Here is a 26,317-nt window from a genome sequence, read left to right as displayed (position 1 = left end):
ATACCCCGAGAGAGATCGGCATGCTTTATTCTGCTGAATGTTACTGCGTGAGGATTTGACTCCTGGTGCTACTATAACCGCGAGCGAGGTTAGTCGGGTAACAAGCTTGACACCGAAGGTGGCAGAGCTGAGAAAAATGAGAAGTCGTGAGTGCCACGAATGTCATTGAGCGGCTGATCTAATCATCCTCTAAACCAGGCTGTGTCCTGACATCTTGTTAACTGAAAGGACACATGCACTGAGGCTTTAGTGCCCGGAGATAGTGTTGCAGATGACGCTCGTTGCCTATGAGAAAAAGTATCAGTTCTTTGGGAGAAGCAAAGTTTCCCTAGTAACTAACAGGAAATTTGCTTCAGAACATTGTTGAATTGAGACTAGAGACTAGTTACTATAAAAATCTTATAAATGTGGTTCAGAGAGAGCCACATCACTTATCTGCTTTCTTAAGAGTGTTTTCTCTTTTTAATTCATCCAAGAAAAAAAGAACTTATCTTAACCTTGCTCATAGATCAGGATCATTCCACTCAATTAGCATCGACGGAGCTCACAGTTAGTGTCAGGTGCGCTGCCTGGTACTAGAGACACAAAGTTGAACAAGACGCGGTCCCTGACTTCAAGGAGCTCGGAGTCATGTAACTCTTACAACTTGTCTGCCAGAGATGGATGGGCACTTAACTGGTGACAGTCATAATGAGGACAGAGAGTGGAAAATACATATCAGTAATTGTTAATCCATAGTAACTGCAGCAAAGGGGAGCTGAGTCTCACAGGTGGCGTGAGACGCTCACTTTCAGTAATGAAGCCAATACTCAGACGGCACGCACACAACAGACACAACCGCCCCCTCGAGCGTTCAACAAGAGGCTGTTCGGAGGCAATGGTTTTGATGCTCTGTCCTTTGTGTTCACATTTGTCTATTAAAATAATGTTCATTTTGCCAAATCAATGTTCATGTGCTCCATAGTTAGACCACGTGGCGGGCGGGGGATGGAAGGGGGGGGGAGAGAAGGGAAAGGGAGGGAGGCTGAACCCAGAAGTGAAGAGGGGTGTCTGAGGGCTCCTGGAATTTACAGAACAGTGCGGGGTTAACAGGGAAAGAGCTGATTTTAATAAAAGACCAAATCAAAGGACAAAGAACAAAATTGGAAGGAAAAAAAGCCCGGAGCGGAGGAGGGGCACCCGGGAAGGTTTTATGGGGGAAGCAGCATTTTGACTAGGCATTGAAAGAAGGGTATGATTTTATGACAGGTTAAATAGGAGAAATTCATCCATCACCGCGAATATTCTTACGGCTTTATGTTTTCATCTTGCGCTCTTCTGAAATTCAGCTTTGCCATCATTCTTGGCAGACATCACCCTGTTCCAAAGACTGGGTCCTGAATTTATGGCACTTAAGTACTTCTAAGGTTATCAGGAAGGAAGTTGCTTTTAATAGGAAATTTTCTAGGTTGTAATGGGATTTGGGGAAAATCCACCTGTCATGAGGGTTATTTGACTCTAAATTTATATCAGTCTATAGACACTTAGATCACAAACTCATTCTACATTACTCAAAACATAGAATCCATATATCAAATTTTATAGCGAAAAGGTACACAAGCCCGCATGTAACCCAAATATCTCCAATTTAGAAATGAGAAAACAGAGGCCAAAAGATGTTAAGGGAATTGCTGAAGGTCACCTTGGGATTTTTTGCAGAAGAAATGGTGCTAGAAATTGGGACTAGAGGAGACTGTGTTGCTTTCTGTTTCTCACATTACTTCCCTTGATTTGCTAGCATTCAGCCCTGGTTAAAGAACTGCCCATCGTCACAGCACCTGGCCCCACAGTGACAATGTTGTTTGGGTGCTTTTACTGACATTCTATATCTAGAAATTAGTGTTGATGTGATAAAACAGGAGCTCCTGTCTTTCACTGGAAACTTCCCACATAAACCCAAAAATGTTTTTAGCAGTATCCCTTTTGTCTTTTTCCAATCACAACTTATGTATATTTTCCTGTCAGAAGGAATATGTTTTATGTACAAATTAGCATCTGTCTTATTCATGCTGAATCTGTGTAATCAGTATAGTAATGAGAGAAGTGACTCATAATTTTTGCCGTATGGGTTTTTTTTGATAAATTAAAAAGCAATGGCAAATTGCAGCTATGAAGACCCAGCTGAGAGGTGTAACTGCAGCAGCCTCGCACAGTCTGTATGGGAAGAAAAGCGACATCTGTTTCTCCTATAAGCTTGTTTCAGGGAGGATGATACTCAGGAGAGAAACACCAACCCAGGAATTCATGTATTTTATGAACAAAACCAAACAATAAAAAAAAAAACAAAACAATCAGCAAGTCCTTGAAAAAAAAAAAGATTTTTAGTTTCTCCAGACTGTGCTGTATTCTTTGGGGTGGGGGTGGGAGGGGTGGACCTAATGATCCTAATTTCAAACTATTTAGCCCATTTTCTGATTAATAAGCTTAAATATTAACAGTATCTCAAGGGTATTCATCTGATTCCTATATTTAATGTTTATAATTTTAGCATGCAATAAAAACATTTATGTCCTGATATGTTAACTCACGGTACTGATGTGGAGAAAATTCATTAGCAGATGACTTTGTAGCTAAGGGTAGAATTACAATAGTTTTCATAAACATTATGTGATCATTTTTATCGTTAGTCATTGCAGGCCAGTGACAGAAGGTAGATAAACCTGCAGTAGGAAGTATAGTAAGAGGCCAGAAAAATACATTAAGTCAGTAAAGAGCTTTGAAAACACAAAAACTAAATATCAGGATGCTAAAGGAGTAATAATATCCCTTATAATTTATATGAACATTTCTAATGAATTCCTATACTTTAATGCTTTAATAGACCATGAATAATTTAAAATTCTACATGTTCAAATGGAACTACAATTTGTTCTTTGAATGAGTGAACCGTGTGACCAGGTTGTGAAAAATAATTTATTGCACCCTTGGGCTGCATCACTGAGAATGTAATATCCAGATCAAAGGAGATCAAAAGTACTCAAAGCATATCAGGAAAGCCAAAGCTCTTCTTTATAGGAGAATGCTGGCTATAAAGGTTAAAGAAATAAAATTAGAAATGTTGCAACTGCCAATGTCATAACTGATGAAAGCAAGATCATCAATGGACACTAAAACCATAAAACCATAGGTGTAAATTGTTGGAGAACAGGATGCTCATACAGTCTTAAAGTAGCAACCCATAATTTGTGGATTAATTACAAAGGCAGGGAAGACTGACCTTTATAATGGAGAGTCTGGAAACACCATCTTCACCAAAGGATCAAATGCTTGTCACCTATAATAGGACAACCGATATCATGTGTCCCTTAATATGATAGAGTGATACGACATATTACCTAGGTAGTGTTTTTTTTAAATGTTTCTCCTGAAACTAATAATGAAAAAAATCAGTCAGACCAATCCAGATTGTGGAATATTCTGTAAGACAACAGACAGAATTCTTCAGAAAGGTCAATATGATCAAAGAAAAAGGAAGGCGAGGGGACTTTAAAAAGAACAAGGAGACATAACTGGCAAATGCAAAGCATGATCCTTGACTGGACCCTGAGACGGAAAAGAAAAAGGAGCCCTATAAAGAACAATGGGGGGTGTTTCAACTTGACTATATGTTATCATTACTATGTTAAATAAGTGTTGGGTGTGTTGATGGTTTAGTGGTTACATGGGTCGATGTCTTTGTTCTTACAAAATATATGTTCCCATATTTAGGGGCAAAGTGTTACAATGTCAGCAACTTAATACCAAAGTTTCAGGTAAAAATTCATACACATATATGGAGAGAAATAAAGTAAATGTGGCAACATATTAACAATGTGCAAATGCACACGAACAGTATGAAGGTGTTCAATGCAGTATTCCTTCAACATTTCTCTAGGGTTAATATTTGCTTTTAAAAATTGGGATAAAAAGAGTACATGAGGAGTGCTGAGTTCAATTCCTCGACAGCACATTTTAAAGGAAACATCTGTATCCCAGAGAAAAGAGAAAGAATCAAACACCAAGACAGGAATGGGTGAAGAAAAACTGTCATGGAAAGTTGGGAACTGTTCCCATGCAAAAGCCACAACTATTGTTCTGGATCCGAAAATTCAGTCATACAGTAGATGGAGTACATTTTTTTCTGTCTTTCTTCTGAAATAATGCGTCAGATAAAGGACTGAATGTAACAAGCACCCAGTGGGCAAGAGATCACTGGAGACGACTGCTTCAGGCCCCCTGGCTCTGAGTCCATGGTGGAAACCAGTCAGTCTCTCACACAGTCTCCCGGGAGCTTAGTACGTTCACTAGATCACAGCACCCCAGATACATATCAGAAGCAATGTTTTTTATTAAAAAATATGTATTTGAAGAGCAGCGTAGGCAATGCATGTCAGGCATTTTCTAAGCACTAGGATTCCAGGAGTGACAAGAATGTTGAGTTTCCTGCTTTCATGGCTTTTCAGCTCTGCCCATAGCTTCAGGAAACAATGAACTCCAAGAAAACAAGTTTTTGTTCATTTTACAGGAATGTTCTCCTGTGCTTAAGGAAGAGCTATTTAGGTTGTCCTGAAAGCCACACCTTGTTTATGAAAATATTTATAAAGCAATGTTTTGTCTGCTTAACACCTAAGCACATTTTTAAGGAAGATGTCCCAATGTATCATATTTTAGGAACAGAAACACCGTTACTAGTATTTACTCTTCATTTACTATACCCATTTTTTATTATTTGGTATTTGTATATCTTCTAAATTTACATCAATATGAATTAATGTGGGTTTAATAATTCCTTTATAAGTTTGCAATATATCCTTTGAAATAACTGAATGTTCCCTGCAAAAGTAAAGTAGATAATTACTTTCTGCGATTATGTGTTCAAAAACCAAGTACATGTGGAATGTTGGTAAACTGAAACAGTAGGCTTTTTCAGTGGCTTTGTTAATTTTCTGGCTCTATAAGAAGGGTTTTTGTGTATCTTGTCCAGAATCTGCATAAAGCTGGAGCAAATCTGTTGTTCAAAGGGCTCTGTGCCAGAGGAGGTGGTCCTAGTGGACCAAAATAGGTAGGATATTATCTTAGGAAGCCTTTAATATTGACAGAGGGAGCTTCAAATTGTGTGTAGGAGAAGAGTGGAGGGAATAGTTGGTGAAGAGGCCCTGAGCGGGTTAGAATCAAAGATCATGGTGAAACCATAAACTAAAAATGATTCATATGGAACTAAATCAGTAGGAGTGGTTCCAGATTAAAGCTTTGAAGGTTTAAAAATAGGCTTTTACACGAATGAATTTATTTGGTAAGCCTGACAGCTGAAAGGAAACAAAGTCAGAGAAACCAAATGATCTTTTTATGACAGACTCAATTTCTGTACACATCCAGAGAGGCCAAACACATACTTATAAGCTTAGCAAAATCTATTGCTGGTGGCATTCATATTTAGAGCAGAGCATCCTGCATTCTCCCACAAAATCAAACTGCTTTCTTCAAGTCTGCACTGGCACCTTACGCTTGTGAGAGTGGCCCTGGCCCTCCATGCTCAGCCTCAGGAAAACGGTTGCTTATTTCCCCTTAACTGCTCAATTCAGTACACGGGGTTCCCCAGAAACACTGGCCAGTCCTTGACGAAGGAAGCAGAATGTGGAGCTATGGTAAGTTATGCCTCTAAGGCTTTGCTTTATTGTTATCTATCAGGATGATTGCATAACGCAAAAGCACTTATAAAACAAAGTGATTTACTATCAGGCACAACAGGAAATCACAGTTAGTTCCTGTTAGTGCTCCGGGATTGGCTCATTTCTGGCCCAGTGCCATTCTCAGAGACACGGCTTTTCCCCCTCAAATTTGTCTCCTGTGGTGGCAAATAGTATATCAATGGAATAAAAATTCAGTAGTTTTTTTGCCATGGGTGAAAAATATACCTTTCATATTCTCCCTAATCTTTTAGGTGGAATTTAAGGCAGTAAAGTCCAACAGATTGCAAGGGAAAAAGTAAAAGCCGTGGCCTCTACTGAGGGCCAAGCACTGAGCTAAGATATTAATATATTGCCTCACTTTTCCCCATAATCACCCTATATGATAATAATAATTACCCTAATTTTACAGTTGCAGAAACTGAGGCCTAAAAAGTCAAATGCCCATGATGGCAAATCTCTTAAGGAAAAGAGCTGGGCTTTGCCCCTGGCTGTCTGATTCCAAGACCATGCTACTAATCACAAGCAATACCAAAGATGGAAACTGGGAGTCTAGAAGGCTGGCTGCCGCCCAGAACGAAGCTAATCTCCAGGCTCAGGCTGTAGCTCATCTGTGACACGGGGCTCTGACATCCTTAGGTGGACTTGAGGTGTTCTCGGTTTGCCACACATTGCAGTTCACTTGTCAGTCAGCAGAAAGCATCCAGCTTGAGCGCAATCTTTTCATTCAGTCCAGCGTGGTGCCAAGCACAGCATGCCACCCAAACTAGGCTGGAGGGGACTGAATTATGCATCGAACCCCTCAGTCCGTGTCCTTTTAAAGTGTGCTTGCCAGGACAGCGCTGTGTTTTGTCACTTGTTTGTTCACGCTGGAGCCACATTGAGTGCCCTCCAACGCGGGCTGCAAAACAAGAGATGATGCTCTGCTGTGCTGGGCACTGTGGAAACCTGACTTCTGAGATAAAAACCCTACTGTTGGCACTGCTGCAGGAACCAGCTTCCAACAATTAACTATGTTTCCCACACAGAGGTCTGATTTCCCCAAATTACTTGAAGAACCCCAATTTAACATATCAATTTTCCAGCATGTGCTAATCCTCACAGTTTTAAAGGATATTTAACATATTTTTGAACGGTTTGTGGTACACAGAATAATGAACCTCTAAAGATGTCCATGTCCTAACCCCCAGAGCCTGTGAATATGTCACTTTACACGACAAAGGGAAATTAAGGTTGCAGATTGAATGAAAGTTGCTAATCCGCTCACCTTAAAATAGGGAGATTATTCTGGATTATCTGGGTGAGCCCAATGTCATCTCAAGGGTCCTTAAATGTGGAAGAGGAAGACAGAAGGCCGGGTCAGAGTGATGTGATGGGGAAGGGACTCGTCTCACTGTTGGCAGCTTTGAGGAGGGAGGAGGAAGGCTCCCAGCCATGGAACTCGGGTGACCTCTAGAAGTTCAAGGAAATGGGTTCACCCCAGAGCCTCCAAAACAAGCACAGCCCTGCCAATACCTTGTTTGACACCCGTGAGACCTCTGTCAGATTTCTCCAGCCCACAGAACTGGAAGACAATAAATCTGTGTTGTTTTAAGTCATTAAGTTTGTGGTCATTTGTACAGTAGCCATGGGAAAATAATACACTGCTGAAAGATTTTTTCTAAAAAATGATCAGCTATTGGGTGAATACTTGAAGACCCGTGACCTTGTGAATTTAGAAGTTGCCCCTGGGCCAAACATCCTCACAGGAAGAAATAGGCATGTGTGTACCAAAGGTGGGGATGGTAACAGAGCACAGCCCTGGGACTCAATAGCACTTTGAAGCCGATTGAAGGGGTAAGAAAAGCAGGGAAACGTTCAAATGAATATGGATTAGTTATATTTAAAGTGTGGAAATAATGAATGTGGGTTTTAGGCATTGTGAGCTTATGAGACAAAAAAAAATATGATGGCAAACCACAGAAGGAAAAATAAAGTTTTTAAAGTATTTTTGTAAACTTTTGCTCTATTTACTATATCTATGTGATAAAGAAAATATTCCAGTGTTGATTTCCCAGATTCTTAGGGAGTAGTTTATAATTCATAAAAGTAAAAGCTAAAGAGGCTGCATGGAATTTAGTGTATCCTAAAGTGCTAAAAGTAAACTAATATTAAAATGTTTTCAGTTAGCCAATAAACAATGTTTGAGTGCCCATCACATTTAACATACTGGCCTATATGCCATGGAGTATAAACATATGCTTTTTTCCACTTCTCAAAAAATTAGTAATCTAGAATATATATATGTGTATATATTTTTAATAGATATTTCTATAGATATATATACACACACATACACACATGCAAATAATTACATCATAAGGTAAAAGGTGGGAAGATAAATATAAAAGATACAGATAAAAAGCCATAAAAGGTTACAGTGCAATGAGCAACTATATTAGAGATTGTTTCAAAGACAATCTCTAATCCTCACTCTGCAGGTAGGTACCAAATATGTTCCCTATTTTAAGATTAGGAAAATTGGACTCAGAATACTCAAGATCAAATGGCTAGAAGGTGACTCAAACTGTTTAAAGTAAGAAAAGCTTGTTTAGATGGCTATAGCTCTGTACCTGGTACCATTCTCAAGGTTTTATATCCATATTACTCCCATTTTACAGGTTAGGAAACAGATGCATGGAGAGGTTAAGTATCAGTCCCAAAGTTGCACACTTAGTAAGCGGCAGGGTTAGGAGCAAACCCCTGCATTCTGGCTCTATAGTCCATTGTTTACCCACTATGTACATAAACTCTTTGTAGTAATTATTTTCTAAATGAATATTGGGGGTTTCCCTATAAACTTGTTTTAAACGGGAGCCTAGTACACTGTCCGATAGGGAACCACAGAACTTATTGAAGAGTCTCTCTCACATCAACGTTTCTCTCTCTCTCTTCCCTCCCGCTTCCACTCTCTCTGAAAAGCAATGGAAAAAATATCCCCTGATGAGGATTATCAACAACAACAACAAAAAGGACTTGTCATTTTTATGGATGTGAATTAATCTAATATTTTCTTTGGGGGTGTAGAGAAGGATCTCTAGTGGAGTAAAGAAGAGTAATTACTGTATTTTCGACAAGCACTCGAGGCTCATTGTGACTCCTGCTGTGACTTCAGTGTAAAGATCTCAAGGCTCAAGTCATTTATTCCAAAATTCCTGAAGGTTAGAGAACCCTCTCATTAATTTTCTTGGTGCTGAATAAATATTACATGAAACTGTGGTTGCTTACTTTATTCATAACTTATAAAAACAAAGCTCTTTTGCATGTGCTTTTATCTTCTTTCGCTTAGTTCTTAATGTTTCTTTGAATTTCCCTCCAAACACATCTCCAGATTCTGAGAATTGGACAGTGGACTAAATGACAAAATATGTGAGGAAGAATTTGAAGTGAGAAGTTTTCTCGGTTTCTATTTCTCCACTTCAGATCAATATTATTTGCATCTGTTTGAATTTCCCCAGCTTGCTACAATGTCGCAGTATGTTGGCAAAGTGAGAACAGAATTTTCTCTGGAAGAACTGGAGGAAAAGAACACATCTTCCTCCATGCAGCAATCTGGGATTAGCTGTTTTTCAGTGAAGTGTGTCAGTAAGGTAGCCCTGCCTTTAATAAGACTGGGCTCATATTTGGGTTTCCATGTGAGGTTATTTTATAATTAGTTCCTTTCTCAGAATGGGTAGAAATCCAAATCTTTTATTCCTAATTTAACCTGGAGTTTTAGATTAGAAGCTATGGGTTTTATGATCAGCTTTCAATTTGCTATGAAATAATAATACGGACACAGTAGCCCTGGCAGGTGTGGCTCGGTCGGTTGAGCGCCGTCCTGCGCACCAAAAGGTCGAGGGCTCTGTTCTCAGTCAGGGCACTTGCCTGGCTTGCAGGTCCGGTTCCTGGTCAGGGTGCATATGGGAGGCAGCTGACTGATAGTTTTTTTTCTCTCTCTCTAAAATCAATTTTTAAAAATTTTAAAAAAAGAAACAACTATAAAAAAATTATTTTAAAAATTAATTAATTAATTAATAATAAATAAATAAAATGGAGATGGTAAACACTACCATTGGGCTTAAAGGAGAACAGGTAAATATTCATAAGTATCCCCTATTGACTAGGCTTTTGGCACCCATGTCTTTATTTAATCCTCAAATAACCCCATTTCGTAGGTAAACAAACAAACTCAGAGATTGAGAAATTTGCCCACATTCACATTGGTAGTGATGAAACTCCTACCAGTCTGGCTCCAGGTGAATCCTTATATATCAGGCGTTGTTAAACAATATTCAGTTAAAGTAGAGCAAAAGTAGAATTGAGTGTAGTACTTTACTGAGTTTCCATCTGAATTCAAATTTAGTTCTACTCCTTACTTATGTGATATTGGATTTAACTATCTCAGCCTCAATTTCCTTACTTATAAGATGAAAACAATATCATCTACTTTGCAGTTTTGGGGAGAATATTAGAGATAATTTATTCAAAATGCCTGAAAGAGTGCCCAATATGCAGTAGCTAGCAATATAGTTCACAGCTAATATTAATTTGCAAAGTGCTTCTCATTATCTTCCAAATCTGTATAATATTCTATAAGAAAAAAGTAGATCTGTGTCAGGAAGACTCGTCAGTGAATTGCTAAATATGTCCAGTTGCAGAGATATCTTATCAGCTATCTTTGCAGCAGCGTGTGCAAAGTAACTTAAGGACACTGCAAAGGACTCACACAACCCATGCCCGAGAGTCTGACTTCGATAGGTCCAGGACAGAGAGGCCAGGACCCCAGGTGGTTCTGAGGCAGGTGGTTTTCAGTGCACATTTTGAGAAATATTGACCTGGACCCCGGGCCTCTACTCTGAATCAACAGGGTAGATTTTAAAATCTCAGATGGCTTGCAAAGTGATGAAAAGAAATGTGATTATTAAAAATATTTTAAAATTGTATAAAATGCTTTAGGAGTATTCAGGAGCATGCAGTGAATTCTACGGTACTCCTGTTTCAGTCACGAGAAAGGTGTGGTAACATAGAACTCTAGCTAACCAGATTTTATGATATTCTCTATTTTACTAAAACAAGAGATGAAAGAGTAAAATCTAAGTATATATACTTATTTTTATTGTTTTTCTGATAGAGTCTCTCTCTTTGCACAATTAGTATGAAATTTTATTGTTGTCCCTGCGTGTGATGCTAGGAAAAGGTTTTAAATTCTGAAAATACTTACGCCTCTTTTCTAGTATTAAAATTAGTGATTGTTCACTTAATTATTTCAGCAACTTACTTGCAGAAGGCTCAACTCTTCAAGGTTAAAACCTACTTCATTAATAGTTATCTCTCAGGCAAATGACCCATAAAACATTGACAAGTAGTTTTTATAAGTGATAAATGTTGGTTCTGCCACCATCCGTTGCTGTAAAGGTTAATGGCAGGCTTGTCATTTCTCTTAGAGTTTCATTAGGCGGATATTGTTTGAAAGGTATTTACCAGCACTGACACGACTACAGAATCAATAGTGGTAATGAGGAGCTGCTTTCTTCTGGAAGTGGAAGTAAAATACGGGTGTCATTTTGTCTGTCACACGCCTTGAATCAATGATCTAGGTCTTCCTGAACTAACCCGCTATGTCATTGGTCACCCACAGGCAGGAAGAGAAGTTGGTAACTGACATCAAATGACAGAGATTAAGGTGACGGACAAGTACGAGACGCTTTCCGCATGTATCTGGAAAATAACAGTCTATGGTCACGAGGTAGGAAAGTATTACTGTAAGTAGGTCATGATGAATGGTAAGAATAAAGTTTTGGCAAACATGCCAACTCATTCTTATTTTCAAAAACAAATTTTGAAAGATAAAGCATTTTATCATGTAGGACGGTGATTTCACTAAGAGGATTTGGGCTTGAAACTGGCTTTTCCTGTATTTAATTGCTCTGGAAAGCCCCGAATGTTTTTGTCTTCGCTTTGATTGGCACTAATTTGGGGCCCTCTAGTTCTGTTCAGTGATTTTGAAAACTTTACTCATTAAACAAAAACCTGGAGCTTAAAGGAGATGATAAACCTTAGCTGGGTAAGTATTTTGCCTGAATATTTATGAGCTCAGTACAGATAAGCATACATTGCCATATTAGCTGATATTAAATCAGTTTCTCATTTAAAAGGAGAAACACAACAAAAAGTGTTGCATTTAGAGACATTTGTCTTGGTAGATTTGGGAACACACAGTATCCAAATTCCCCTATAATGTAAGATGGAGACTTAATATTATTCACAGCTTTATCCCCAGGCCCTAGAAAAGTGCATACCTCAGAGGAGGCACTCAATAAACACTTATTGAATAATGAGTGTTTTCCACAAACAGATTCTAATACCAAGAATTTACCACATTTTAAGAATATACTACTTTTGTGTCAAAAGGGGGGAAAATAATAACATATTTGCAAAACAAGTGGGAAGTAGGAAGCCAGGTGTTGAAAGGTATGTCACGTGAAAGCTAGTGAACTGGCTACATCCCATAACCTTGTGGTTGATTATCTCATATTCATATGACCTATGGACACACTAAGGTACTAAGGAATTTTAATATCAAATCTAGAGTAGGGCCATAGCCATGGCCTTACTACATGTAGTTTACTCTCCTGCCAAATTGATTTTAAATCTGAAGAAACCATATAGACTATAAAAATGTATCAGCTAATTGCAAAACAGTAGATTTAATCTTTGCATGAATGCTGGGGACTTAAAGATCTGATTTGACTCTCTCACTTTGCCTTTGAGGAAACTGAGGGACCAAGAAGAGATGTTTTCCAAGACTGGGAAACATCTTGGAAAGTAACAATCTATTACTTCTTGTATAAGTCTTTCGGTCCAAGTTGTTTACTTACTCCTTGGTGGATTTACTTTGGAAGGCAATTGTTCAAGATCCATGACTGTGGCCTGAGTTGTGTACCTGCAAAATTCATATGTTGAAGCCCTAACTCCCACTGTGATGACAGTGAAGATGGGGCTTTGGGAGACAATTAGATTTACATAAGGTCATGTGGCTGGGGCCTCAGATGGGATTAGTGCCTTTACAAGAAGAGAAACCAAAGATCTCCTGCTCCCCCTCCCCCCCCGCCATCCTTCCTCTCTCTCTCTCTATCTCTCTTGTTCTCTCTCCCCCCCAACCCCTCTGCCACATGATGATGAAGCCAGAAGGTGGTCCTCTGCAAGCCAGGAAGAGAGCCTTAGAGCTCTGAAACATGGAGCATGATGCCTGGCTCTGTAGTAGCTTTCCTAGAATCTTTTGAGGCGTAACCTTTTGCCCTGGTTCATGCGCTGAATTGCTATCTTTCAAAATTTATTCTGCTCATGGACATGCCTTATTTTACTTATGGGAAGAATATAAGTTGATTATTAAAAACAGTGGAAGTGTTTAATAAACACTTTAATTTCAAACTTCTTTCACAAACAATAGAAATTCTTGTATTTTATTACTTGAAAATGGCCCATAATTTTGCTTTTTAAGTATACATATGGACATTTTAGTTTCACATATGTATTTAGCTTCAAGAATTATATAAGTAGAAATGTGTCATGATAAATATGTTCATTATTTTGATTGTGGTGATTATTTCATGGTTGCATACATATGTCAAAAATGACCAAACTGTATACTTTAAATATATACAGTATATTGTATTTAGTTATTTACTTTTGTGAATCCTCACCTGAGGAAATTTTTAGAGAGAGTGGAAGGAAGGAAGGAAGGAAGGAAGGAAGGAAGGAAGGAAGGAAGGAAGGAAGGAAGGAAGGAAGGGAGAGAGAAAGAAAGAGAGAGAGAGAGAAACAACAGTGTGAGAGAGACACATCAATTGGTTGCCTCCAGCATGCACCCCGACCGGAGCTCAAAACTGCATTCCAAGTATGTGTCCTCGACTGGGAATCGAACTCCTGACCCTTCGGTGTGCGGGCTGATGCTCTAATCACTGAGCAACACTGGCCAGAGCTGTATTTTAATTATATCTCTTTAATGTCTTTTTAAAAACTCCACAGAGAAAGCTCACAGCTGGGGTGCAGTTTCCCACCACTGCTGATCTGTCCCATCAGTGTATTTGCATTTTGGTTTTGGTTTCTTCTTGCTCTCGCCACTGATTTATTTCAAAAGATGACTAAAGTCCAAATTCATAAAAAGAATGTTTTATCACCCACTCATACACTGCGAGTATGTTCTTAAGAAAATAAATATTCAGTAATTTTGTCTTACTGTCTACAGCTTTCCTTGCTGAGTTCAGTCAGCCTGTGTCTGGATGCTCAAGGTCAAATCATATGCATATTAAAGATATTATCAGTCTCTTTATCTTTTATTATTAAAATGGCTCATCAAGTATGAGATTCAGAATATGAAACACTTGGTTTGACCAAGGCAGAAGAAACCAACTAAATTGGACAATTATGCTTCATTGTAAGGTCATATCTATATAATTAAAATCACATTAAGTGCTATTTTATGGACATAAATGGGACCTTTTCTGTGTTAACTTTATGAAGATACAGATTTTCTAATGTACAGAAACTTCCTCTAGTAACTGCTACATTATTGAGCTCTCAGGAGCAGGAATAAAAGTAACTGTGGAGCAAAAATCTGTCTGCTAGATTTCCCTCTTTGTCCCATTGTTTCTGGGCTGTCCAATGTGCCTTCAAGCCTCATGTCTTATGTACCCCCAAATGTAATCAATTTTGGACATTTTCTCCTGTTAATCTGTCTCATATTAATTTGATTATTAATCCAGCTAGAAGAACTTGGTGGGAGAAAAGTTATTTTTTTGCATCCCCACAGGCCTTGACAAAAATTGAAATAGAATTCATGATGGATTTTTGCATAGTCCCTACTGTGGTCTTCAACAATCATTTATTTTTATCCTTTGAAGGCCTTGAGTAATTTAGAATCAAATCAAAATTGAATAATAAAAAGAATTTTCAATAAACCATTTGTTAGTTCAAACTTTTAAATCTTCTAAACTCAGTTTTTTTACTCTGCTTTGTAACCAAAAGTTGTGACCCGTGGCTGTCCCTCACTTTTAATACCTGTCCTGATGTTCTGCTACCTGGGATGGGTTTTTATCATGGAGAATAACTATGAACATGGAGATATATAAAAAGCCTAATACAAGCTAAATAATAAGTATGGCTTCACTTTAAATACTTTTAAAAATACATTGCCACTTACATACAAAAAAGTATGAAAAATTCTGAACAGATGCAAGTAGCCTCAGGGGTTTTCTATTTTGTACATTTAAGAGTGAGTGACAGAAAAACACCAATGGATAATGTTTCCATCAATAGTAGACAGCAATTTCTGAACATTTATCTTGAAACCATTGTTCTGAAATAGCTAAGTATAATTTGAAATTATAAAACTATCCATAATTTTAAAAATAATTTTACCCAACACTATAGAGTGATGACTTTAAAAATTCAGCAAAAGTTAAATCTTGAGCTCCCTTGAAGTCAGATGATCACAGTTTTAAAAGGCAGACTTCATTGTGAACAGGGTACTTTAGAACCATAATCTTCTGGAGAGGAAAGAGACCTTTGAAATTACATAGGCCCATTTTACAGAAGAGGATATCAATCATCAGACATGAGAAATATGCTATTTTTAGTTTGTGTGCAGAGGAAGATTTATGAAATGACTGAAATTGATACCAAAAATGATCTGATAAGTGGTTAGGGAAATTCACTAATTCAGTTAACAAATGAAATCATATTAGAAGAGTATTAAAATTTTCCTCAAAATAATATGCATTGGTTAGAAACATATTGTTTTTAATCATGAAGTCCAGGTTTGCTTATCTGCTACACACCAAACAATTTCTAAATCAACAATCATAATTAATTCTTTGAAATCATTTTGTTTTTAACTCTATCAACAAATGATGTAGATTTTTAAAGGGCACTAGAATGGAAGCCCATGGGACTAAATTATAGACTTATAGGCTAATTTCTGTCAATAATTCCCAAGGGCAGGTGATTTAACACAGCTCTGCCTCAGTTTCCTTTTCTGTAAAGCACAGGGATGAGTCTAAAGAGCCCTGAGAGCCCTTCCAGATTTAACATTCTATCATTCCATTATTTTTATCTCTACTTTTTAAAAAATCACTTCACATTGTATGTGTGTCTCCATGCATATATGTCACCTCTTAGTGTGTGTGTGTGTGTGTGTGTGTGTGTGTGTGTGTGTGTGTCCTGGAATTCTGCTGTTTCCATAAAGAGAGGAGCTATCATACGAAGAAGGAGTTCATTCAAAGTAAAGCGCTTAGCTTCTAGGATATGTAATTTTGTAATTGCCCTCCCTGCTTTTTTCACGTTCACATTAAACAGCTGAAACACAGCCAGCAGCAATGCCAGGACTAGAAGAGTAATTTAAAGAAATTAAGGAAATGTGCAATAGATTGCATGTCTTAAGCTATAAAAGCATGTTAAATCTCAAGAAAACTGTTATTATTTTTTTCAGACGTGATGTTGCCTTGTTGCCATATGGTCTGTAGCTGGCACTGAGTGATAGCAGGCAGCCCGCTTCTTATCATTATTATTGTGAGCAGCAGGGTGTAAATGGCATGACCTAAACCAGCTGGGCACGAAGGTGTTAACTCCCTCAGTACGTAACTAGAATGCACACCATGCGCATGTGTGTAATTAGCCTTATGCTTTTTATGTCCCAACCTCGAGTCTTTTTCTTCTTTTTAAAAGATAGTATAATTTAGTTTAGTGTTTTTGCAATAATCCCATTTTTTTCAATTGAGAAATCTTAGTTACTTCTTTTTTTCATCCATCACCCTCTTATCTGAGTTCATCACCAGGAGAGAGAAAATGCTCCACATTATCTTGGGTAACATTTGGATGAGCTATCAGTCATCAATTGAAATTAACTTGAACATGTCTCCAATGAGATGGAGAACATTTAGGCATGCCAGCTGGAAGGCATTTACAGTTTCATTTTTCCAACTTCCTCAGAAAATCTTTCCAGTGCACATCTGTGAAGGTTTCATAATGATGAGAGTGATGTGAGCTTTGTGTGGCACTAGGGCACTCAGAGCCATTTAAACCACCCTGAAGTGTCAGAAACGCACCCAAAAATTAAGAGCAAGAAGCTTTACAATCACACATTGCAGCTCTGCCCTCTGGCTTATGATTGATGTAAAGGCTACTGCCAACTTTCTAAAAGGCAGCTCAGAGCATGCAAAATCTCTTTAGTGTAGCTTTAGTTCTCTAGGATCCCTCGTTATGATGATCATTAGCCTTCAAGCTTAAAGGACTCACCAGACCACCTGGTCCAACCCTATAATTTTATAATTTTATATACCCACCTTGTGACAATGTGAAGACAAAGCCTTCCTCCCAGTTCATTGCTGTTTCTACTACATCAGGGTGTTTTCTTTGTTCTTTCAAAAGTATAAATATATGAATTAAGTTGATAGATTATAGTGACACGTCAAGATGTTCATGAGTCATGATTATAAACCAAAGGTGATTTGCAAAGCAATGTAAATATACTTTTAACAGCACAGGAAAATTACCTTTGGTCACTGTGAAAACCGCATTTATCCTGTGGTAGATAGACTTTATAGTACACATGTAGCTAGATTATTGTAAGCAATGATCCAAAATTTTTTTAATCTTCTAAAGAATAAGAAAATCATTTGATAGCTTTAATTATGTCAATATTCCAAGTCAGATCTTTTTTGAAATCAGTTTCTGTTTGAGAAAAAGAGGAATTTAGCATCACCTATTAAAATCAGATTGTAAAGACTGCAAAGAGCCTCAAAGCTTAATGTATTCTTTCCCCTGCTTCTAGAAATGCCCATACTTAAACTATTCCAGATGCATAAGAATCTACTATGTTTTTAAATAGCTTTTCTAAATAGCTTTTTTTTTTTTTTTTTAAACTTTAAAACCTAATGAAGCTTTATAACATGGTGAAATCATATCTGGACTCAAATCCCACCTCTGTCATTTATGGGCCATATGATGTGGGGGAAAGCTCTCTAACCTTCAATTTCCCCCAAAGACTGAGAAAATATAAACAGTCAGCTCATAGAATTATGATGAAGATTAACAGATAACCCCCTAGCTTGGAACCTAGCACAAGATTTGCTCAAAAAAATGATAATTCCCTGTTCCCTGCTCAAAGATATTTTTTTAAAAGCAATCATCTGATTAGTTGCTGAGCATACAGGAATCGCAATACCAGAATTTACCTTGGGAAAGCAAAAGCAATATTACATGTGGTGCCGCCCTCAGAGTTAGGAAGACAAGGCATCTACATTCATGAGCAAAGCAACGAATATTAGGTAGCATGATTACAACTGCATGGATAGACCAGACATCAGATGGAAAAGAGGGGTATCTAGCTGGAAGTTGGATATGTCAGGGAAGACTTGAAAGATGTCTAGGCCGATCCTCATGAGATGAACAGAATTAAACAATATTCACAGAAGTAGAGCAAAGAGGACTGGGCTGGGACGGACAGAGAGAACAGGCCTAGTGAGCTAATCCACAGAAACTGAACTGTTGCTATTCTCAGCCTAACCGGACAGGAAGTTCATATACACATGCAGTTAGGCATCATTACCGTGAAAAGCCCTAAAGGTGGTGAAGGGGGAGCCATGTCCAAGATATTACTAAATCACCCTGAATTTAAATAATTTCCCATTTCTACTTATGAATTAGAAGACTTTGAAAATTTGTCCCTGGCTACATTACCCCCCTAAAATTTGTTCACCTTCAATATACACCCTTACATATTGCTGGTGGGAATGCAAATGGTGCAGCCACTGTGGAAAGTGGTTTGACATTCCTAAAAAAAACAAAAAAAGTTAAACAGAGTTACCATATGACCCAGCAATTCCGCTCCTAGGTATGTGCCCAAGAGAACTGAAAACAAATGCTCATTTATGTGAATGTTCATGGCAGCATGAACAGTCTAAATATCTATCAACTGATGACTGGATAAACAACAGACAGTATATCCATAGAAAGGAATGAAATTCTGATGGACACCGCAATGTGGATGAACCTTGGAAACATTACACTAACTGTAAGAAGCCAGACACAAAAGGTCACATATTAAATGATTCTATTTTTATAAAAATGTCCAAAATAGGCAAACGCATAGAGACAGAAAGTAGGTTAGTGATTACCAGGAACTGGTGGGGGAGGAAAATGGAAAGTGACTAATAATGGGAACAGGGTTTCTCTTGGGGTTAATAAAAATGTTCCATAATTAGATCATGGTGATCAATGTACAACCTTGTGAAAATACTAAAAACCACTGAGCTCTACAATTTAAAATGGTGAATATTATATTATATAAACTGTATCTCAATTTTTAAAATTAGAATTCCAATATGAAGAGCAAATAAAGCCTATTCATTCTCACTGAAGACCAAGAGGGAAGTCTGAAGCTCCTGGCCACTTGGCAACTCAGCCCCTCCACCCTTTGTACTACTTTCAGTGGTCCTGCCTTGGATCCCTAGCACTCCTCCAAAGAAGTGTGAAAAACACCCTCATAAACCTTGAAAATATTAGAATCCAGTAGGTTGCTTCTGAGAATGCTCATCAAACCTGGAAGCAAAATCTTTATTCAGTCATAATTACTAATTTGTTTGGATAATATGATCACCCTATGTGAAAGAAAAGAGGCTATGAAAGTCGGAATTTTGGAGAGTCTTTCAGAAGTTATTTCTCCACAAAGTCTTTGAAAACAAGAATAAATAGGGCAATGAAAGTCTCCTAAAGACCTTCGTCTACACCGCCCAGCACCTAATTTTTTTTATACCAGACAATTGCCTAATGGTTTTGAGGTGCTGCTACTGAAATAAGCCTATAAATATGTGTGCACACATGAACTTACTAAAACAAAATGGAATATATATTTTAGGAAAGTTTGGAGGGTTGGTGAGTGGGGCAGGGTGGCACCTACAAGTTTAGATTGTCTGTCACACTCCAAGAAGTACAAAGAACAAGAGAACATGTGTTCACCACCAAGGCATTTCCATCACCCAAATAAAAATCATTTTTTACCTTCACAATTTAAATGTGGCATGGAGAATTCACAAATAAATCTATGCTTTTAGCCTTGGAAATAGAATTTTAATTAGTGTTTACAAGGAGAATTATGAAGGCTGGCATTTAATGTGGCAAGTGGAACTAAAGGCATAAATTATACCTAAGGACATGTGATTATAAAGATACTAGTTCTCCAAATATATTATGGTAGAGTTTTTATATTGTTTTTGCGTGTGTGTAATGTTGCATTTGTCACTGTCTAAATAGCAACCTTTTCTTCTATTTTGTGTGTGTGCATGTATGTGTATTATGTTGAGTAGGCTATCCAGTGCCGTTGCCTCGGGAAAACCCATGAGAAGGTCCTAGGAATTCAGGATTTCAGTACGATGGAATAATCTAAGTATCATTGCCATCTTTCCATTGCCTATGGTTGCCAAGAACAGCCTCTAGACTCAGACTGCTTGGGTTAATGTTCCAGCTCTGCCACTTAATGACTCTTGATTTGGGGCAAGTTTGCTTTGATTTTTCTCATCTCTAAAATGAAAGTCATGAAGGCATTGTTGTGAGAATTAATACATGCAAAACATTTTAGAAGCCTGTCCGACATATGTGTTGGCTATTATTATTATTAATATTAACCTCTCCACACAGACCACTAAGATGCGGGATCCAGGAGGTACTGAAATAGCTGTAGGCAGTTGTGAATTTGTCTTTGCAAAAAGTATCTAAACACAGATTAGAAAAATATTCAAGTCACAACTTATCATTGATGCCAAACCATGGAAATATATTTCTGACATGAAGCAAACCCAAGAAGGGAGGACATGGTTATACGTGACTAGGTATTTTATAATATAATTAATAGCAATATATTTATATGTGTGTGTCAGAAGGCAGAGATAAAATTTACACATGCTTAAGCCAAATACTAGTTTGTGCTCTTCTAAACAAAATGTAACAGTCCTTTCCTTTGATACTTAGTAGTAATAACTTCCCCCTAAATGACAAAATAATATCAAAACACTCAATTAAAATCCATAGTAGTCATCTAAAAATATATATTTTAAAAGCAAAGGGAAAAAGAAGGAAGGTTATTATTTGGACTTTTTTTGAAGTTTCTGTTTGAAACATTGAAATCTATTTAACCTTTAGTTTTATCTTCTCACTGAACTTGTCCAGATAGCAGAAACAAGCTCTGTTATTATACTTTATGGATTCCATACCTTGACATGTTACTCCTTTCTAATATATTAGCATTCAGAAACTTTAACCCTTTACTTCTAAATAAGAAAACTGCCCTCCAGTTAATGTCCTGAAGATTTGTATACCTGCTATCTATTATTTTCAAAGAACTACCTCCAATGGATAATTAGTTGAATATATAGAGAATATTAATTTTATCCCCATTATAAACCACTTCACCACATTTCATTTCTTTTGCTTCTAAATTTTTAGGATGGAACTTAGGTCACACTTAAGATTTTTATTTCTGTGTGCAACTCCCATGTTGACTTAGCAACTGTTAAGTCATAACAAGATGTCACAACGTAGCCAGTGAAATCCTCCACCAAAGGGATTGCATGGACAGGTACAATCAAAATTTGCCATATACCATTTGAACCCCTGGGGCTTTATAATCCCCCTCAGTCTATGAAAATCCCTGTAAAGGCAGTTTTAACTTGTTACAGGTTTAATTTTTTTAGCCCACTGTCTCTCAAACTCTTCAGTTGTAGAAGGTTTTTTCTTGGTGCGCCTATTAACATTTTATAGAACCTGTGTCCTGGAGAGCACATCTTGGGAAGCATAATGTTGAACACAGAGCAATACTTCACATACCCAACAGGGCTCACCTAGAAGGTACAAAGCACAGACCTAGAAGCGCAAGCGGGTCTCTGAAGAAGCTGTAAGTAAAATAGCTGGCACAAAGCAAATGCACCCGAGCCTGTAAATGAGCTTCCCTCAGTTCTTCACCCACACTGCTGTCTCCTGGAGGTGTGCAGAGAGGAGACCAAACAACAGTGTGCAGGCGATCACAGGAACATAGCACAGTGAGATTGTCTACAAACAGGAAAAATAGCCCCATACAAAACAGTAGACTTTGAGGGTGTATCACTGTACTAAAAGCCAAAAGAATTTATATTAATAATGTTAACACTAATTTTTCCAGAGGAAGTCATGTCCAGTATAGCACCCCCAAGTATATAAAGGAATGCCAAATATACTTCAGAAAATTTTCTATGAAAAATTAAGTTAAAAGTTTTGATGCTTAATAAAATTCACCTTTAGGGGATACCTTACTTACAAATGGTAGAAGAAAGTTCCTTAAAAACTCTTGTGGTGATTATCTTGTTCTAGGAATATGAACTTGTGAGAATCACACTAAATATGTTTTGACTTAGATGCTGAATATAATTAGTTTAGAATGTACAGTTTTAAATATATGAGTTAGAGAAAACTTTGCACCCACCCACAGATGCTAACTACAGAAACACTTTACTTCTAGCGCTATTAAGCTAATCTATACTAAACAAGATGGTTTCCCCAATAAAAAGGAGCTTGCCACTCCCCTCACTTTTCAGCAAACAAAAGCACAGAAGGGAGAACAGATTGTCCAAAGCCAAAGTGACTTTTTTTTTTTTTTTAATATATCTTTATTTATTTATTTTTTAAATGTCTTTATTGATTTCAGAGAGAGGAAGGGAGAGGGAGAGAGAGAGATAGAAACATCAATGATGAGTCATCACTGATCGGCTGTCCCCCACATGCCCCCTTTTGGGGATCAAGCCCTCAACTGGGGCACGTGCCCTGACCTGGAATCAAACCACAATCTCCTGGATTCTAAGTCTATGATTAACCGCTGAGCCATGCCTGGCCTGGCTCACGTGACTTTCTTAAAGCAGCAAAATCATTTGCAAGGTTGGCCTCGCTGAAATGTTTTCTATTCTCATGGCCTCAGGCATTTAGTAGCTTCAGAAGAATTTTCACAGACAATGATTTAGGTTTTCAAATATTTTTAAAGCCTCAGAAATTTATAATTCAATGTCCTGGCTAAACAGAGACTGGATCTTTCCTTCAAGTCATATTGGTTAGCAAACGGGCCCCATACTCACTGAGGTGAAGGAGGAACCACAGAAAAAGGCAGATCACTCTAGACTGGTAGGCGGTAGGTGGCAGTTTTATTAAGAAGGAGGATTTATTTAGGAGGCTTGTTTTAGGGGGTTAGGTCTCCCCACCCATCTGCCAGAGTCTCAGAAGTCTGTATAGAGGCCTTAACAGGATTCAGTCACATATACTGTCCAGAAGAGCTCAACAACACATCACTCTCTCAAGATCTTGCCATTGAAACAGCACCTAGTATGGGAACAGTGGGCAGAATGTGCATTCCAAGGACAGGGGAAGGGGTGTGATGCCTCTGACTGCCCGGGTCCAGCTTTCAGGCCAGCTGGTGGTCATGCCCTCTTGATTACCCCCGACACCAAGATGGAGCAACCCCATAGCCACAGGACTTCCAACTTAGTTGTCAAGTTAGAATCAGAAGTAGAATCGCCTAACTAGAGATTTCTGATTTGGACTGCCCTGAGCGCTCGGGTAACAGGCTTGCACTGCCCTTTCTGCAAGCTGGGTAAGAGTCAGAGGTGGCTGTCTTTGGAGGGACCATGGACACTCACTTGCTCAGTGGAAGGGCTCTGCTCCTTGCTCTCCCACCATGCCTGCCTCTGGGCTGAGGTGGCTGAATTAACTCGGCCCGAGTGTCAGGAAAAGGACAGGTGCTTTTTTATGCTGCTGCTTAATGCAGAATATTTAAGAAGGGCCCTTACAAATGATCTAGTCTCACTTAATATTTAGTTGGCACCCTTTTGAGTTGAAGAAATAGTAAGTATGGTGACCTTATTCATTTCCTAATTCTGAAAAGCCTTTCATTAAACATTGCCTGGCAGCTTTTAAAACCTAATTAGGAGTCGGTGAATGGCTGAACGGAGATCCCACTCTCCTTTGCTCCCCCTCTCATGCTCTCTTTTTTCTGTAGTCAAAGTTTTAAGATTAAGACTTCAGCATCAGTGCACCTGAGACAGAAGGGCAAACCCTTACCCCTTCTATTTCAGCACTCCATTATTCATTTGGATTGGCCATTCTCTTAATTAACACCTTGTCTGTATTTACTGAAAAAGTTCAGAGTTGGCAGCTAATACCAAAAATATAGTTTCTGTCATGTGAATTTGCCACATTCAAAGCAGAAATGATTTTACCTAAGACATCGGCCCAATAATATCTTGAAAATGCACTGGAAAGTTATATCTTCTAATTGTTTAATTATTAATTATCCACATTGTACTAGGCAGAATGACTGTATTATTTCTCCTTGCTAGTAATTTACATAGAGAAAAAAGCAAGTAAACAAATGCATGTGTTGTTAAAATGAGAGACTTTACAAAGGTAAGGTGGATACTGGTATTGTTTATAATTATAAGCAATCTAAATGAATATTTATTGCATATAAAGAGACTACACATTTAACATATGCTTCCAGTGTAAAAGATACAATTGAGTCATTGAAATATTTATATGCTTTCCTTGGGCCACTAATACGATAAATTTTAATAGCACATTATTTGAGAAAGGTGCAAATAGCAGCCAGGGAGTAGACAATTGAAGAAGCATTTTCTTTTTTGCTGTTCATTTCTGCCCTCCGGATATTCATACCTCGCTACAGGCCCTTTAACTCTACAGTATTCATAACATGCGATGTGTCTCACAGGCATTAAGATATTAATGGCTGTCTAATCCTCCTAATTAACTTGATTGATTGGTGGGGGTCAGAGCAACATCAGGAGTCTGGCAAGGTTACTTGCAGATTGACACTTTATTGTTTTGTTTATCACTTATTAATTACTGTTAACTATCATGTCAGAGTGATGTAGTTCAAGAAAGTAGAACTACCATTAGTGTATTTTGCCTGTACACACGATTTTGTTTTCTTTTGTATGATTTTTTTATTTACCCATATATAACACAACAGGTTTTTCAAATCCAGGGACAAGAATATAGTGTTTGGGAACAGTTTTAAATGTAGAATAAATATATTTCTGTCTTGCAAAATAATCTATTGGTAACACTGAGACAAAGCAAAGCGATGAAAGTGATATACAATGACCTTTGCTTGGTTTCATTCACTAGAATAGAAATTTTCTTGTAAGGAATTCAAAGCACAGTGTGTTTACAAATCTTGAAATAGATAAGAGTGTCATTTTCATCCTTTCTCAGAAACAAAAAAAAGTCTTTTAAGATTAAGTTGTTTTACTGATTCATGATTTTACTGGATCAAAAATTGATTTCCATTCCATAATTACTTGAGACAGTTGTCAAGAATTCCCCTGAACTGGAAAAGAATGGGAACAAGTTAACCCTGTTTTACTTCACTGATAATAAGAATAAATATACCTAGGACAATATAATGACTGGAAAATTATCCTGAATTTTGAATTAGTACTTGTGAATTATTGGTATTTTTTCATAGGATAACAGATGAATTTGATTCCTTGTGAGAGACTGAATATGCAGACAGACAATGGTCAGACCATGTATTAAAAGAAAACCCTGACCAACAACCTGCAGCAAATGAGACTTTTGTAGAAATAAACCCCAAACAGTCAGGGCTTGATTAATAACTGACAGCTTCCCTAATTTTTGCCCCAATTTCCAACTTAGGACCAATGAAATAAAACCAAGTATGCTCCCCTCACCAGTCTTATAGGATGACCCATCTCTAGTTAGCTGCACCAGTTTCCTTCTGCCAACAGATCTCCAATCAGGGCATTCCTGATGCCTTCCCTTTTTCCCACTATAAAGACTTTCTGCTCCCCTGCCTGACTTTGAGTTTCTGCCAAAATGCAAATGATGGTGGCTGACTCCCTGTTATATGACAAGCTCTGAATAAATAGCCCTACGTGTTCTTATCTCAGTGGTCTTCATTTATTTCCACATTTTGAAGTAGACTACATCTTTCAAAGGCATATTCTCAAAATTTATGATTCTTTCTATCAATATATTTTAACATGACTCTTTGGACAACCTCCATAAGTTAGTTGTAACTGCCTAAGAAACAAGATCCAACATTATCCATAATTTGCCAAATATGAGAGTGATTTTTCACCCAAAAGTAATTAAAACTATTATTTTTAAAAGAATACTCCTATTATACTGAGTATGATGTACTTAATAATATTATAAAATAGAACCAGAGTTATGTTACTTGTATCTAAAAGGACGAGTTAGATTAAAAATAATCTTTCCAGAGAAGATGTCAAACGTAAAAAAGTGGAAGCAATATTTTGAACAGTGAGCCTTTTGTGACCTTCCCAGCTTTCTTAACCATGAAGAAGGTAGAGAGATGGATGTTAAATCTAGTTTCAAACCATATAGAAATGCATGAATTAAAAATAGATAAGGCAAAATCCCTAATGAGAGACAGATTTAACTTATAAGTAAACTGCTTTGGGGTTTGGTAATTAATTACATTGAGCAATTACTATAGGAAAGCCACAAGTACA

The sequence above is a fragment of the Miniopterus natalensis genome, chromosome 6 (assembly GCF_054644295.1).
Source record: "Miniopterus natalensis isolate mMinNat1 chromosome 6, mMinNat1.hap1, whole genome shotgun sequence".
NCBI classification, from domain to species: domain Eukaryota; kingdom Metazoa; phylum Chordata; class Mammalia; order Chiroptera; family Miniopteridae; genus Miniopterus; species Miniopterus natalensis.
This window is presented reverse-complemented; position numbering follows the sequence as displayed.